General features: G+C 47.5%; 1 long non-coding RNA gene across 9 annotated transcripts in view; it reads right to left on the reverse strand.

The window, feature by feature from the left end:
* The window catches only part of LOC128852576 (uncharacterized), a 103,617-nt gene that overhangs the window by 70,479 nt on the left and 16,604 nt on the right, over window positions 1-16,534 (reverse strand). For all 9 annotated transcript variants that reach the window (XR_008450536.1, XR_008450534.1, XR_008450537.1 and 6 more), the window contains one exon: window positions 8,790-9,023. This is a non-coding gene — a long non-coding RNA (uncharacterized LOC128852576). The remainder of the gene's footprint in view (window positions 1-8,789; window positions 9,024-16,534) is intronic.

The following is a 16,534-nucleotide window of genomic DNA, read 5'->3' on the forward strand; positions in this document are numbered from 1 at the left end:
AAGAAATGAAGAGGGAAAGAAAGCAATGATCTATTACCATTTACAGCTGCCACGGGATGATGCAAAACTCAATCAGTTGTTTGTGAAATGATTTCAGTAGCCGGGAAAAAAAAAATGAAAAAATAGTAATCCCCTGCTGAAGATAATTTCCACCCCATCTCCCTCTCGATTCTCTTCTAAAGAAATGCCTAGGGAAGCTGAAGACCTCAAAGCGTGTCCCACTGATGACAGCTCTAGGCTTTGTGCTAGTGAAGGCTTCCAAACATCCTCTAGCAATGTCATTGCTGCTGGCCCTGCATGGTCACCAGACCACGGCGTCACCTTTCTTCTGGCTGCACACAACCCCACTGCAGGCAAAAGAGCCACCTTGAGGACCAGAGGGCCAGGAGACCTCTCTCTGGCTTTGTCCATCAGTTAAGCGTGAGCCATGGTGGACTCTCAGCAAGACATAGTGTTATTTGTGTTAGAGACCATTCTCTGAATTCAACCCCTTCAGGCTTCCTTTGATTTGACTCAGGTACAGAAGTGCTCTTTCGGCAGCTTTGTCCAGGAAGGATGGGCTTTTTGAGAACAAAGCCATCATCCCATTTTCCGTAAAGACCAGTCCAATGATAATTGGTGGTCTGATACAATCCTGCCAGGGCTGACAGCTCCGTGTAGCTCTTCCTCAAGGACAGGGACAGCAGAGAGGTACAACACCTCTGCTGAACAGTGCAAGGAAAGGCTTCAGCTCGCTGTCAGCCACCACCACTGTTCCAGCATCGCTAGAGGAATTCAGCCGGTCTCACACTAGCACGTTCCTCCCTGATAATACCTCTCTGCTCCCCGTCTCAGCCCACGTTAATTGTGTACAAGGTCTTAAAAGACCACCCAGCTCGAGTTGCAAAGCATTCAGCGATGGATAGAAATAACAATTGCGTCGAGTGAGGTTATGCTTCTTGCCAAAAAGATTAGCAGTGGGAAAATTCCTCCTTTAGAGAGCTTTGCAGCTGAGGACAAGCCCATCGGGTTCATGACCGACGGCATGCCCCACGCACGTTTAATGGCTATGGAGAATATGTGGGAAGAATTACGAGACTGGTATCTTCCCCTAAATCTTCCTTTTGTCCTTATTCCTAAGAGGGAGAGCACAGCCAGGTCAGTGATCCCAGCAGGATGGTAGGCAACCAGCACCAAGGTTCATTTATCAAAGACATTGTAGGGGAAGACGGTGACGGTATGGGAAGGCTCTACCAACTGGAGCATCATCTTTCTCTCCAGCCCTTTGCTGTTAAAATTAAAGCAAAATCACACAAACTGTAAGGCTATTAGAGAAGGAGGAAGAACCACTTCGTTTGCGAGGCGATTCTTCTGAGCATCTCCAAGGACGGGTCCGTAGGAAGCCACCCCAATACAGCTATGAAGAGTGCATTGTGTTATGAAAAGCCGTTTAAAGGAAGGGGCCAAATTATGGGGTACAGAGAAGAATATTCTCTGGAAGGTGAAAGATGAATACTGACACCCATGCCCCCTCAAGTATTTTTATCAATGCAGAAATACAAAGAAAGGAAGAGTAGCCCCAAGGCTTTGGTTAGATACAAGTGAATTAATTTGTCGCCGTGCTGATGGATGCTGCTGTAGTACCCAGAAAGGTTGTTACGATCTTATCCATTGCCTACGAAGGCGAGTTAAAAATCCAATACCTTTGCTAGCTTTGACTATTCAGAAGCCTGTTAAAAATGCTTCTTTCCTATGGGTATCTCAAAGTCAAGGATTGTTGAGTCCAGCCTGGTTTGAGAAGGTATTTGAAGTAGTCAGTTCATTGAATCATAGAATGGGTAGGATTGGAAGGGATCTTAAAGGCAATCCAGTTCCGACCCCCCTGCCACGGGCAGGGACACCTCCCGCTGGATCAGGCTGCTCAACAGGTCACTTGTTCTGATGTTTGTCGCTTTAACGATCCTGTTAGCAGAAGGACTTGGGGTTGGCACAGAGAAAGTTGTCCTCTACACAACCAGTTTTTGACTGCTAGAAATTCCCTGTGGGGCTTAAAGGATATGTCCGTTCTCCAACCCATTCCAACTCTTGGTCTCAAAATAATTCAGGAAAGCCGATTATATCATCTTAAATGTGGTTTCGTTGGAAAGAGAGCTTCAACACTGATCCACTGAGGACCTTGCACTTGCTGCAGAGAATTGGATTTGTCTGGCTGCCTTTCATCCTTTAAATCTAATCAGAGGTTACTTGGCTGATTTTACAGTGCAGCGTGGATGTGTTTATGTTATGTAACACAGAGGTAACATGCCACAAGCGAAACACAGCAAAGCCTTCCAAATCTGTTAACCGAAGATGCAGAAGCACATGAATGCAGGAACTACTCATTTTTTGCCTATTTTCTCCTTTTTGTAGATAACAGTTCCCTTTTCCCATCTTCAGCCAATTTCTAATCACTGCTATGAAGCAATATCGACACCTTGCAAAGGCGCAGTAAAACACTGGGAGAGGAAAGCGGGCAACAGTAATATTTAATCATTAAATTAACGCCTTTGAACTTCAGACGTGCAAAAAAAATAATCTTCAGAATGAGTGGGATGGGATGACAACATCATCTAGATAACCATGACAAAAAAAGGCTTCTAATCACCTTCTGTATCAATAAGTTCCTGCCCCACCAAGCCTTCTCCTGAGAGACCCAGAGCCCGTTTATCCTGTTTTTGATTGATTTTACTTAATCACAGAGCTTGATGGTCCCTAGCAAGCCCCCTTAATTAATGGGGCTGCTGCAATATGCTTGACCTTCTTTGGATTCCACGCATGGGATTCAGGGATGGTGTCACCCAGTCAGATGTTTCGAGGACCTTTGGAAAAGAAATGTCTTTTCTTTTCTTGGAGACCCTGGCAAGAGAGCCCACGTGGAATGTAAACTGTGTGCAGCGTTACAGATTTTCTCTCCCTGTTTATAAACACAGAGAGCCCATTTCTTCCCCCACCGGGGTTATACGAGCCCAGAATTTATCAATGTTGGAGAACATATTTCTGCTTTACACTGAAGCGAGCGAGCAGATTGTTTGCAGGAGACAAAATAGATTAGGCAAGCAATCGCTGCTTTGCATATAGATTTGAATACACATACAACACAATATTTAGATTACTTGCAGTAAACAATCTTGCCGCAATATCCACAAAAACTCAAACCTTGGGTATGGAGGGGAAGCCAGGGAAAAACGCCCTTGTCTTCCTCAGCAGGAAGGGAGGCTGCTCAGATGTGAAAGGTGCCCTTAACACCTTGCTATGGCATCTGCTTTGACTCCCCTGAGCCAGCCCTCAAATTTTCTTTGCTAAAAGAGCGTGGCCAGGGTGTCACAAACCATATACCCACAGACCTACGGAAGCGCTGAGGGCTTCTCACCAGCTAGTTTTTGCTTATCTGTCGCTCCAAGCTCCCTTTCCTTGCTGCCTTGCTCCTTGCTTTGCTCCATCTCATGTTTTCTGACCCACGGGGACCACAAGTTGGTCCCAAAAGCCACTAAAAGGCATATTGCTATGGGTCTATCTGGGTCTATCTTCTCCGAGCCCGCTGCTGGCCCAGCCTTCAGTACCCGCAAAATCACCCTGCGGTCCTAATGGAAGTAGGCAGGTGGTTTCTGTTCACAGGCTGAAAATCAAAATACACAGGGGTTCTGGTAGACAGCAAGTTGAACGTGAGCCATAGTGAGCTCTGGCAGCTAAGAGGACCAACTGTGTTCTGGAGTGGCCCAAGAACAGCATTGCTAGTCGGTCTTGGAGGCGATTGTCCAACTAAACCACACTGGAGTGGCCCCACCTTGAGTATTGGGTGTAGTTTTGGGCACCACAGTATAAAAACATTATCGAGCTACTGGAGAATGTCCAGAGGAAGCCACAAAGTTGGCAGAGAGTTTATAGATGAAGCTGTATGAGGAGCAGCTGAAGTCACTGAGTCTGTTCAGCCTGGAGAAGATGAGACTGAGGGGAGACCTCATCACAGTTTACTGCTTCCTCACATGGGGAACAGGAGGAGTAGTCGCTGAGCTCTTCTCTCTGGTGGGCAATGACAGGACCCAAGGGAATGATAGGAAGATGTGCCAGGAGAGGGTTAGGCTGTACATTAGGAAAGGGTTCTTCACTCAGAAGGTAGTGGAGCACTGGAACAGCTCCCAGGGAAGCAGTCACAGGAAAGCCTGACAATAATCCAGAAACACTTGAACAACGCTCTCAGCCCCACGGTGTGAATGTTGGGGCTGTCCTGTGTGGGGACAGGAGCTGGACTCAACGATCCTTCTGGATCCCTTCCAATTCAGGACACTATGATTCTATTCGATAGCTGGTGAGCATATGGATGAGGTCATAAGGACAGCTGGCATCAAGTGTCCTTACAACACATTAAAGAAGCCACTAATGCTTGAACACAAAAAAATTTATGATACTTGCAAGGCTGAGCTCTGATAATGATGCATTTTCTGGCCATAGTACTGCTGCTGTTGTTGAAATAACATGAATGTACTGATAACCGAGTGAAGTATTCTATATACATACATAAGTTTACACCCACATACTCATAGATGTAAACACACACATACAAGAGGGGATAAATAAATATCTGAGGTTCACAAATGAGCAGTTTTAGGAAACTGCAGAACATGAGGGAGGATTTTGTTTAGAGAACAGTTTCCCCTTTCCTCCCTCCAAGATGAGATCTCTAACATCTGCCACCCATCATCTTCCAAGCCAAAGGGGTCACGAGCGCAAAACAGACGTCGCACAGAAAGGTCGTGCTTTGGTAGAGTATTCACTTCATTTTGGATGGATGAGGAGCATCGTCTGTGCTCATCCCCTGCAGATTCTGTCTGCCAGGGCTGCAGAGGTCTGGCAGGGCGCAGCTCCTCTGCCAAGTTAATTTAAAGAGCTGGGAATAACTCACAGCCAAAATCAGCCAGAGCTAGGTTCAATCAACCCACACCGGATCTCTCTATTTCCATCCTCAAGCACCACTTCATGGCTGTATCTGAATACGACTGGAGATGTCTCACTCCTTTTTAGCCATTTTTTTAACGCTCTTACGAAGGGAATCTAGGATCATCAACTTGATAAAGCTCAACATGTTTAGAAAAGCAGAAGAGGGCAGAAAAAGGGTGGGTAAATATACACAAAAATAACTATGCATAGAACAAAAGAATCCCAGAAAGGGGAGGAAAGAAAAGCTGCATTACAGCAAAGGAGCCCTTTTAGCACAACACATAGGTAAATACAGTGCCAGGAGCAGAAAAAGACTGAAAGGTAGAGCTCTCAAGGGTTAATCTAACCAGGGTGACGTTCCTCCAGGAGCAGGTAGAAAAAAACTAGACTAAATTAGTCTCAGAGGGGTCATTGGAGGAGAACATGGACAGTGCCTCCATGGCCCAGAGATGCACCTCGAACTCAAGCCCAGAAAAGCCCCAAAGTGAAATGCCACATCGGAGCTTCCACCACCACTGTGCTCAAGTGTTCTTTGAGCAGCGCAGATCCAAGGCTCCCCCAACATGACTTGTACCGGAGTCCCCGTCCCCTTCTTGCAAGGCAGGGCTTGAAAAGTATCCAACAGACACCAACAACTTGTCTGGGACCACCAGGCTAGAGACAACCACACCTTGGCAAAAGAAAGCTCAGAAGGGACCATGAGTCTTTTGATGCTGCAGGACTTTCATGCCAGATGGTTTGGGTGCCTCCCAGTGAGCTTCCAGACTGCTCATAGCTGAGGGATGCTACAGCACGGACGGGCTTGTAGGCAGCAACACGACCAACCCCAGCTAAGCCTTTCCCCCCACAAACGGTTCTGACAACGTATCTCCCACTGGAAACGTGCACGGGTAGAGGTGACAATTCAGCAGCAACAATTCAGAATATCTCAACACTTAATGGCTTCTGCTGCCGCATGACCGGGAAAAGGGATGGCCATCAGCCAGAGGGAGAAGGCCACCACCAGAAGCAAAGGTGGACACGTTGCACCCGGAGAAGCAGAGAGCTATTGCAGCTTGACCTCTCAACCACTCCTTTGGGAGATTAGGTCCTCACGGCGGCAAAGACTGATCTCAAATATCTTCCCCTGCTCTGGGGTATTCCTTTTGGAAGGTGGTGCCAAGCCACCTGCAAGCAGATCCTTCCTTCATGCCAAGCTGTAGGGGACAGCCTCCAGCACGGCTGCTCAGCAATCCCTGCTGGGGCTGAGCAGCAATCCAAACCGTGACTCATACATGCTTCGCAAATTCCTATCTGGCAGCTTAACTTACACCGGGCTTCTGCAGAAAGAGAAATGCGTGCCATTTTCCTAGGAATAAAACAAGAAGAGGCCTCCTTTTTTTCCTTCCATTATCCCTTTGAGAGGATTGGAGCTTTCTTTTTATGTTCCAGGCTGTCTGGAGACATATGATGAGACAAAGATGTGGGGATAAAATAAAATAACCCACTATCGGCACTTCTGACAGTCCTTTGCAGCTAACTCTTGGATCCTCGCCTGAAACCCATCTTCCTTTCAGCCCGAGAGTATCATCGCAATAAAGTTGCGTTGGCGTGACTATTAAAAGCACAGAGGAGAAGACGAACTAAACAAACATGGTAGCTGCTGTCACAACCATTTTGACTATAAGACTGGTTATTGTCCAGTGGATTCGGATAGCTCTTCACAAGAGCCCAGAAAAGACAGATAATTACCTCAAAATTCTTCGGGATGCGTGGCGAGTCCTTGGCATCAATTCTATGCACTGGGGACAGGGTGGATGCTGCAATCTGAGGGTTATTTTGCGCTGTGCTTGACCTCCTAAGTGCCCAAAGTAGAGTGAAGGATTTGGGGCGTAGCTCACTGCAGCAAGCCGTGCCCAGGGCACTGCCCAGCACCCCCAGAGAGGTGGTGAGAGCAAACTCGCTGGGAAAGCCAGCTTAGAAAGCTTCAGGAGAAGTTTTCTAACGTTAAAAAAAGAAAACAAACCCACAAAAAACCAACAAACAAAATCAAAACCTTTCCCTAGACAATGTCGCTTTTGTTTAAGGGAAAAAACAGTCCTGAAAAAAGCAAAGTTTTTCTGTTGGAAAACTTGAATAGCCAAAGCCATGAGAGACTGTTTTTACGCAGACATCATAAGGAAGGTAAAGCTGAAATACTCCATCCAGGAAAGGCCCTCAGGAAAAACAAAACCTAATTCTTTATTATTGATTTTCATCCTCTTTCTTTTTGAGAGGAAGGGATATTCTTAATGCAGTCGTTCACATGGGGAGCAGAATCCTTTTTCCACTCGGCTCCACCTGCCACCAGTTTACACACCCCCACACAAATTCCCTTCCCTGCCAACACACGAGCTGCACCCATCCAGCCCCATTCCTGTGTCACACAAAGACCCCTTTCCTCCAGCTCCAGCTGCCCAACAGAGACCACAAGCGTGGCAAGGCGACCTTGCACAGTTTAATTAACGAAACCCTCCTCATTCTTCTGACCACACTGCAGCAGTAGCAGAGATGGGGGAAAAGATCCAAAACCATGTGATAAGCCCCCCCATGCTCAAGAAAAGCCTTTGGGAAGGAAGGGTCAGGACCTGAAGATCATTGAGGTACCTCCGGCCACTGGAGACAGGCCCACGTTTTGAGGACTAGATGCAAGATTTTGGGATATTCTTCCATGGGATGAAACAAATGGCACCACCCAAATCCATGTTAGCTAAAAATAAATAAATAACCAACAAAAACTCTTTCCAAACCATCTAACAGTGAAGCTGGAGATGTTCCTTTCCCAGCCAAAGCATGGGATGCAGAGGAAGACTGTGGCTTTTGTATGAAATAGAGCACCACAGAGGTGCTATTAAGACAAATCTCTCGTCTGCAGGGCTAAATATGGCTCCAGGGCAGATGGACCTCACGCTCCAATCCCCCAAATCTAGAAACAGAAGAGCACGCACCAAGGGAGTGAGGAAGCAGAGCAAGGGAAATGACCAGGGACCACTGCAGACCTGGAGGGATTTGCTCACCAAAGCATCTACACAGCAAACCGATTAAGACTCAGCCCAAGCCTTGTTCGCTCAGTGACATTCGCTGTTAATCTGGGGCAGCCAAAGGACACCCACCACAGGTCCTACCCCGGGTCCACTCCCTCCTGAAGCCAGCAGGACTCCTGCCAGCAACGTAAACAGTAGCAGACTCCAGAGAGGGGCTTCTCAAAGAGACGCTCAGAGCTGCTTTAACCGCAAAAACCCAGCAGACAAACCCCAAAATCATGGAGAGCTGTTGTTGGATTCCTTTTTTTGCCAGGTTAGTGAGCTAAGCCAGGCTCTGACAGGCAGTGAAGCCAGCACTGGATAAACACAGCTCCGCAGTGCAGGACTACAGCAAGGATGATAAACATGGGAAGCCTCCCTGCCTTCAGCCGCCTTCCCAAAACCAAACTCCGGGAACCAAGTTAGCAAGAAACAGCCAGCTGCTACCAAACCCACCAACCAGTAAATACAACAATTAAGAAAGAAAAGGAAGAGAGCATAACACGACCTGGCCAAGAATCAAGCTTTGGGTTGGGCAGCCTAAGAGCTTGATAAAGCCAGCTAGAAGAGACAGCCCACACAGCTGCATTCACAAAAGAAGGGGCTGTCTAGAACCATTGCATTTGGCCTCAAGATCCAAATTCCAGCCCAAAATTCTCCCTGTGGGAGGAAGGACGCAGCCAGCCAAAAGCAGAAGGTAGAAGGCTCTTTACATTTTTCAGGCTGACCCTCAGAAAACAGAACATAGGAAACCCTAGAATGCCCCTCTCAAAACATCCCCAGGCACCTACTCACACGTTATGGAGAGCTGATAACCGATGATCGTCATAGTCTCTATCTTGAACAGGCTCCTGGACCAGGGAGGGAACGAAGAATCCAACAGCTATTCATCTTCCAGGTTCTGGCACTCACATAAGCATAGCTTAAAGCTAAGCATAAAATAAATCTTCCCAAGGTGGGTGCAGGCAAAATAGTTTCTTGTGGCGCTTCCCGTGAACCAAAGTTTCTGAGCTGTATTAAAAGCATCACCTGTGAATTTTGGGGTGGGTGGAATAGGAGAGAGACAAGATAAAAGTGATTGAGAAATACTGAAATAACTTCAAAAAATAAAGTCAGAAAAGCAGAAGAAAAGTATTCTTGGAGCAGATAAAACAAGCTCTCTCCCCTCCTTGGCTCCCTCTGATTTCACCAGGTGCACCCACTTACCACGCACAGGGGCTGGGGAAGCACAGCCTTTTCTGATGACCTTGTGATTTTGCAAATCCTTCTCCTCCCTTCTCTAGACTGAAGAAATCCAACATTTCCAGTTTCTAACTGCCTGCCTCCTACCATTCTACCTGGACCTACCCTCCACCATGTTCCTCCTAAGATACAGAGGTAAAAAGTACTTGAGACCCAGGAGCACCAAAGCTTTGTTTATTAGCAAAAGGCAATTTCTTTTCCTCATCGCTCTTTTCTGGAAGCTAAAGGTGATAAAGCACTTGGTCTCAACACCCGAAGCCCCACTGCATTTGCTGCTACTGAGCATCTCTTGGACCAACACCTCCTGACCTAAATAGAATCATCTTTGTACCACCAGGACCCAATCCAGAAAGACATCTTTTCTTAAGGGTTTTAAGACTATACAGCTTCCTCTCATTTCTAAAAGACCCCCCACTTCCTAGCGCAGCCATATCGCTGCTCTCCAAGCAAAACTCAGGCTCACCTTGTACGTATACACAGAGCCTTCCTATGTCTAGGTGACAGGACACACCACAGGCTGGGCAATAAACAGGGTGACCTTCACTCTGGTGGGGCTTTCTGTCTGCTTCCTAAGCTGTGAGAGTTTATTTTCCATAGCTAATTAGCACAGCTTCGCCTCTCATGAAGGCTACCCCTGTCTTTCCCTACCCTATGCTTATTAACTTAAGAAGAAACAAAGACTTAGGTTGGCTGAGACAGCACAGACAGAGATGGGAAGAGCAGGAAGCAAGCTCAGTTGATGTCCTCAGTAGTCCCATACTAACTCAAACAGCTACAAAACCCACATCTTGCTCGCTTAGCTCTTGCCCTTTATCCCCTCCTGAGCCAGCTCCATCCCATCATTAGGATGAAGTTCCACCTTGCTCAGGCCCATCACATCCCCCTTCAGCTAGTGGCCATGCCAGGCAAAACTACAAGCATAGTCCCTCCCCGCGGGGCAGCTCTATCAGCCACGCGGGGTTTGGGTCAAGGTTGGGGGATGTTTCCAGTAAGCGATGTCCATGTGGTCTCCTGAGCAATATCACGATCTGAGATTAATCGCCACCAGAAGTCACGCATTTTGTACCGCAAGATTCATTTTGTACTTGGCAAGATTCCGTGCTTAAACTCATTGCACGGCTCCTCGAAAGCTCGGAGGCAGAATATGATCATACCTCGCAGCCTTCGTTTGGGAGTCTTGAAGTATCAGACAAGAAAGATCACCATGGCCTTCATTTCAGCAACTGGGGAAACTGAGGCACGGGAGGCGATGTGATGGTTACCATTTATCCGGCTGAGCCGTGGCAGAGAATCTACCTCTCCCGAGTCACAGTCCAATCTGAGCCCCACAAGACCAGGTGCAGGGTCATCTTCTGCAGCTCTCTGTAGTGATCATGCCATGGGGAGACCGGCTCCAAGTGAACTGCCTCTGATCAAGCTCTGATGATTCCTCTTTGCCAGTTGTTGCTGCGGGGAGGGTTTATTGGATTTTGCAATCTCTACAAACCTCTGAGAGGCTCAAAACCTATTTCAGATTTAAGGGAAAATACGTATATTTCACAGAGGAAAAGAAAGAAGTAGGTGGAGAACTCTTTATCCACGTTTGACACAGGGGATGTATCAGAACAATTCTGGCTCCCAGCAGCAAAGTGCCTGTTGATAGCCAGGGAATCATGTTCAACCAGCACCAGGACATAGTTTTGGAGGGCAAAACCTTCTCCTTTAGACTCTCACTGGACCCTTATTCCACCCATCTTTGTCTTTGAGACGAAGGCGGTGAGCTTGCCTGGGCTGCCATCCAGAACGGGCTTGACGATAACGAACAGCAGCCACCTCGTAACCCCTCGCACCCTGGAAATAATCTCCCTCCTGCATCCTTAGGGATTAAAGTTTTAATTCCTCAGGAGATGCTGAGATGCAGTTCAGTTTGTACCACAGCACACTCACTTCCCTCCGGAGGATCCTGAGGTCCGTTTGCACACTCACTGGCATTCCCCTGGGTGCAAACCAAGCACAAGGACTTCATAGAATCATAGAATCACTCGGTTGGAAAAGACCTTTGTGATGATCAAGCCCAACCATACCCGTCCACTACTAAACCAGAGCCCTAAGCAAATAATTTATTAGGTGGAATTTTCCAGGGAGTCCTTGCAAAGGGGACCAGAGAATTCCCGTATGAGCTGGGCAGCAGCAGGCACGGCTGCTCTCTGGTCTCCCAGCATCATTCTGCGTGGACAGGTTTAACAGACGCGATTCACAGTTCATCTGGGAGAAAGGTGAAAAGCAAAACATCTCTCCCCTTGGTAGAGAGAAACAGAGCCCTGGAATTCCTGTTTATAGAACTGCAATCAGGGCAAGCACAAAATTAGGTGGAATCAGTCAAGAGTAGGAAATTGCTGTCAGAATTTCTTTTTTTCTTTTTTTTAATCAAAAAGAAAAGGCAATTTAAAACCTCTCTGGCTGCTGAGCTTTCATAAAGGCTTTCCAAGACTGCATTTCTATGTTGCATGTCACCATGGAAGACACACGAGATGCAGTGAATTCCCCCAAGTTAATTTGAATTATGCCACAAAACAGATGTGTTCTTTGGTGCACAGCGAACATTTTTGCTTCCATTTCAAAATGACTGCTGCCACATCTCATCAGCTCTTGTTATCCCACCACATCATCTGACGTGACATAACGAGTCATGACACCCTCGTATATCATCAAGAGAGACGGTAGCAACTCCGCCGGAGTTGGGAAGAGCATTTAAGTCACTGTTGTGTTGTAGGAGAATGTTTGATAGGAAGCTGGGGCTACTGTCTTGACAGGAGAAGGTATTTGGGAAAGAAGAGTTTCTCCTTTCTGCACCAGTTAAGACCTCGCAATCAGGCAGTGTGCAGGAATGAAGGTGGAATTAATCGGTGAATCATATGGAATTTCACCCTCTGGGCTTGGCTCCCATCTTGTGGGAAACAGCATAGATTCAATCAGAAGCTTTGAAAGCAGGAAGAAAGCATTAGAACACTCAGCCTGGCCTCCTGCGTTAGAGCAGGTTGTGCTTTTCACCCAGAAATTCCTCCGTCAACTCCAATAACCCAGAGCTGATGGGGAATCCGCCACTGCATGATGGATATCAGCTTGAGACAAAGCTGAGAAAAAAACGCACAAGATCCTTTAGAAGTCTATTGCAATGATTAAAACCCTCTCATCTTTGAAAAGCATTAATCTAACACCTATTTTCTGACTTCAGCTCGTGGTTGCTGTGCTTGGCTGGGTCTTTTCCTGCTCGGTTGAAGGCACCTCTTACAGCCAAACCTCAGCGACGCGCAAGATCCAGGTGGCAGATTTGTGGGGCCATGAGTGCAAGGACATCCAGCAACACTTCTCAAGTGTCCCACGAAGCTACAAGCAGCACCGTTCCCCACCTACAACGTCCTCCTCTAAGATCACCTCAACGCTAACTGGCAGTTAAGGACTGCCATCGAACGCGCTTTTCTGCTATCTTTCCCTGGATGTCCTCAAAGCCCAGGTAACAAACATTCTGTGTTTGGTGCTTTTACCTTGTCTGACAATCGCATTTCCAACCTTCTCTATGCCTCCAAGATAACCTAATCAACTGTTAACATCAAGTTTCTCCTTCCCACCCATGCCACACTGAAATTAGATAACCATGACCACGAGAAACATGCCCTCTGGCACAACCTAATGTTGATTTAACCAGTTCTCCCCCACTAGAGCCTAAACATCCTACACATAAGCCCATATCTCTCCATTACTCTTCATCATACCTGGATGAAGGCATCGAGTGCACCCTCAGCAAGTTTGCAGATGACACTAAGCTGGGAGGAAGTGTGGATCTGCTGGAGGGTAGGGAGGCTCCAAAGGGATCTGAACAGGCTGGACTGCTGGGCCGAGACCAATGGGATGAGGTTCAACAAGGCCAAATGCCGGGTCCTGCACTTGGGGCACAACAACCCTATGCAGCGCTACAGACTGGGGGAAGAATGGCTGGAGAGCTGCATGGAAGAGAAGGACCTGGGGGTGCTGGTTGACAGCCGACTGAACATGAGCCAGCAGTGTGCCCAGGGGGCCAAGAAGGCCAACGGCATCTTGGCTTGGATCAGAAACGGTGTGACCAGCAGGTCCAGGGAGGTTATTCTCCCTCTGTACTCAGCACTGGTGAGACCGCACCTCGAATACTGTGTTCAGTTCTGGACCCCTCACCACAAGAAGGATGTTGAGGCTCTGGAGTGTGTCCAGAGAAGAGCAACGAAGCTGGTGAGGGGCTGGAGAACGTCTGACGAGGAGCGGCTGAGAGAGCTGGGGTTGTTTAGCCTGGAGAAGAGGAGGCTGAGGGGAGACCTTATTGCTCTCTACAACTGCCTGAAAGGAGGTTGTGGAGAGGAGGGAGCTGGGCTCTTCTCCCAAGTGACAGGGGACAGGACAAGAGGGAATGGCCTGAAGCTCCGCCAGGGGAGGTTCAGGTTGGATATCAGAAAAAAATTCTTCACAGTAAGAGTCATTGGGCACTGGAACAGCTGCCCAGGGAGGGGGTTGAGTCACCTTCCCTGGAGGTGTTTAAGGAACGGGTGGATGAAGTGCTGAGGGACATGGTTTAGGGAGTGTTAGGAATGGTTGGACTCGATGATCCAATGGGTCCTTTCCAACCTGGTGATTCTGTGATTCTGTGATTTCTGCTGTTACCATGACTCAAACTAACCCTAAGTGTACAAAGGTACATTGTACACCCACGCTCGGAGGGCAGCACACGCGCAGGGTCACGTCTGATTTTGCCTTTAGGTAAGTTGCTGTAAGAAGAGAGCTCAGTGTTGAGCTGTAAGGTAAATTTTCCAGATGTGAGTCACTCTCTGCGTCACATACAGGGGGGAAAAAAAAAGTCCAATTTTACAGCACTTCTGGTAAAGGAATGCAGAGAATGCGTCGTAAACACTTCCCCCATCAAATAGGTGGTAAATTGAGCCGTGGATGTTTGAAACATTGTACTTGGGAGAAGCGGTGGGAATGATTTGGAGTTTTGAGGCTCTTTCAGTCAAATCGTTTGTTCGTTCCATTCCTCAATTTTATTGTATTTGAGATGATGAGGAAGTTTTTTCTCTGCCTTACTCTCCCGGTACGTTGTGCTGGTTACTCAGAAGGTGGCTACCAGAATCGGTAAGCAAGCAAAAATTGTGGCTACGCGTATTTTATCACCGGCTCCGCGATGGCTCCCCTAGGAAATCCCAGCCCAAACCATGCCCAGGGGCTGCACGGGAGAGCACTTTCCCACCTGTCAGATGGAAGACGGGTGTTTTCCCACCTTTGGAAGATCTTTATCCAGAAACAGGCAAGCAAACAAACCACCCAGCAACCTTTCTTCCCTTAGTGAAAATATTTTAACTATCCCAGATAAAAGAGCGCAGCCTGACAAGGCGTTACATGTGCTTCTCATGAATTTTTGCAGGAGGCGGTTTCTGGACTAACTTAAAGAATGCACTTAACACGCTGTTTCCCCTATATAAAAACACTGAATTAGCGTCTCTCCTGGTGATTCTCAGTGTGATATCGCCACATGCAGAACAACACAGGATAAGTAAAACCTCATAAAAAAAGGCTCTCATAAAACTGCGCAGTGTTTGGTTCTCTTTCATTAATCCCTTGACTTCACCGGTTGTTCTGTCTGCTGATAGGAACGAGAGTCTCCTCCACAGTGCTCTCACACTTATCAAACATCTCTGCTCTCCAAGACACAAGTAGAGTAGGTGGCCATCAGCCAGCTGAAAACAATGATCCCAAGAAGTATCTGGAGATGCTATCCCTGCTCCGTTTGAGCTGTTATCAGGCATGGGGTGGGCGATAGAAAGATGGGAGCCTCTTTTGACCCTACGGGCAAGCAGAGCAAATGAGAGCGAGGCAGCATTAACAAGAAGAACGTAAGCATTTTGTGCTTTTATGAGAGGCCGAAGAACGTCAGCTGGGAGCCGATCTTCAGGGTCCATCCAATTATTCCTTAAAGGCATTTTAATTCACAGCTGGTTCTGTTCCTCTTTAGTACCTGGCATCTAATTTATGAGGCAATGTTTCTTTAAGACTGGCATTAAAGTGCCGAAGTAACAATCTCGGGTTAAGAAGGTTAGGCATTATGTCCCGATCAGTATTATCAGATGACCCGAAGCAGGGGTTATATTAAAAAATGCCTTAATTAAAAAATACAGGTCAGACCCAGTTTAAGTTCCAAACCTCCGGTTATATGCACTAATTAGAAGGCTCAGACGCATGCCTCAGAGTGATGGATGAGCCTATCTGCCTCATGGCATCACATGAAGAGATGGGACATGGCTTCCCAGCCATGGGGCTCCAGAAAGATTGCACGAGTTTTCCTCATTTCAATTCACCTCTCTGTTTCCCTATAAATTAATAGACCTCAGGCATTCAGGAACCAGAAATCAGCAGGGCACTGACTCCTGGTGGTTGCTGCTCTATGAACTTCAATTTATGAAGCCATCCTAGCTGTTTTCTCAAGAAAGCAGAGGGAATCTATAGTTCAACACGTTACTAACTTACTGTGGAACTTCCAAGGCAGAAGTGTTTTCCTTCTTTTGCCCAAATAGAAGAGTTTCATGCCCCGGAGGACACACTACGGGGCGTTCTCACGGTCTTCAGCCTTGCTCCGATAGAGGTCTACGTCTTGTGCACAGGTTTGCTAGAAGACGGACCACAGCATCTACTTTTAGAGCGCGTGAGTTGAATAATCCTGAGCAAGAGGCAGGTGTTCAATATCAGCCCCAACGAGCGACTCCTGATTTTCACCAAACAGCAGATGAAGACCCAATGCTCACCATCTACACCCTACTCACAGATGTGCATGCAGGTGCCCCATCCGGTTCAGATGCAGGCAGGAAGTTTGTAGCTAGGACATGGCTTTTATCCTCATCTCCTTGAGACCACAGAATCACAGAATCACAAGGTTGGAAAGGACCCATTGGATCATCGAGTCCAACCATTCCTAACACTCCCTAAACCATGTCCCTAAGCACTTCATCCACCCGTTCCTTAAACACCTCCAGGGAAGGCGACTCGACCCCCTCCCTGGGCAGCTGTTCCAGTGCCCCATGACTCTTACTGTGAAGAATTTTTTTCTGATATCCAACCTGAACCTCCCCTGGCGGAGCTTCAGGCCATTCCCCCTTGTCCTGTCCCCTGTCACTCGGGAGAAGAGCCCAGCTCCCTCCTCTCCACAACCTCCTTTCAGGCAGTTGTAGAGAGTAATAAGGTCTCCCCTCAGCCTCCTCTTCTCCAGGCTAAACAACCCCAGCTCTCTCAGCCGCTCCTCGTCA

The sequence above is a fragment of the Cuculus canorus genome, chromosome 6 (assembly GCF_017976375.1).
Source record: "Cuculus canorus isolate bCucCan1 chromosome 6, bCucCan1.pri, whole genome shotgun sequence".
In the NCBI taxonomy this organism is placed as follows: Eukaryota; Metazoa; Chordata; class Aves; order Cuculiformes; family Cuculidae; genus Cuculus; species Cuculus canorus.